Raw genomic sequence first — 1,151 nt, forward strand, 5'->3', positions numbered from 1 at the left:
GGGTAACCAACCCTGCCCCTGCCAACCCTGTCCTCAGTTTCTGCAAAAACAAAACCCAAAAGTCAGATTTTCCAGAAACACTGGTATGGTTTCAGAGCTGAAGTCATTATTCCTTCTAAAGCTGAGGCTCCTACAGCTTTTGGGAGAGTTCTGCCACCAGGAAGAGCCAAGTCTTCCCTTAGAGCTTTTGAAAGTCCTACCTAAGCTGTTGTGCTTGCTCTGTAGTCACTGCCATGCCGGAGACTTGCTGGCCTGCCAGCCTAACTCTTCACAAGAAGAAGGAGGAAAAAAGACATTTAAAATTTGACTCCATTTTCTAAAACCCTGTTACTTTCTTGGAAAGAGATTTTAAAAACCAAACGCATCATTTCTGAGTCTCCTCATGTTTTTTGTAATCCACTCCAGGACAGTGTGGGCAGATCACCCTCATCCTCACCACTTACACCCACTCACCATGCCCTGGGCTGCCTGCTCTACTCAACCTGTTAATCCCTCCTGCTGCCCCATCCCAACATGACTGATGAATATACTCAGCACTGTGCACGTTGTTTCTCTTAAAGATCTCCTTTCCCTCTGTTGCAGCTCTCTTAGTTGTGTTCTGTAGCTGTGGATGGAACATTATCCCAAAGCTGCACCAGTTGATGCCTTTTCAGTTGGCAAGAAGGGCTCAGTGCTCGATCTACTCTGTTTATTTGTGTTGCTTTTATTGTTTTGTTGTTCTGATCTCCCTCCTGTACAACTTTTATGTACTGTTTTACTACTGGAAACAATAAAACTTTGGCTCTGAAACAACTGCTTACCATTCTTGTGACAGGAAGAAACTTTTTCCGTTCCCAGGTTGCAGATGCTCTCCAAATCCTTCAGCTGGCTCCAGCGGGGATAGAGAACAGCCCAGCCATGGAAGAGTGGTTAACACAGCAGGAGTGTAATTGAATTCTGCATTGAAAGTTGTCCTTTGTTGTATTGCCCCCTCTTTGATGCCTTGGCACAGCACACAGGTCTGCTCCTCAACCCCTCTGAGGGAAAGGTTTGCCATGCCATCACTGAGCGTAGCCCAGCACTGGCTGTCATCCTGTCAAGTGCTGTCCCTCAGCCTCCCATGCTTGTCACTCGCTCCAGTTTGACATTCAGCTCGGGATGGTGCCTCTGCA

Source organism: Cyrtonyx montezumae, unplaced genomic scaffold (genome assembly GCF_038088225.1).
Source record: "Cyrtonyx montezumae isolate F1298 unplaced genomic scaffold, pur_monq_1.0 scaffold_15, whole genome shotgun sequence".
Lineage (NCBI taxonomy): Eukaryota > Metazoa > Chordata > Aves > Galliformes > Odontophoridae > Cyrtonyx > Cyrtonyx montezumae.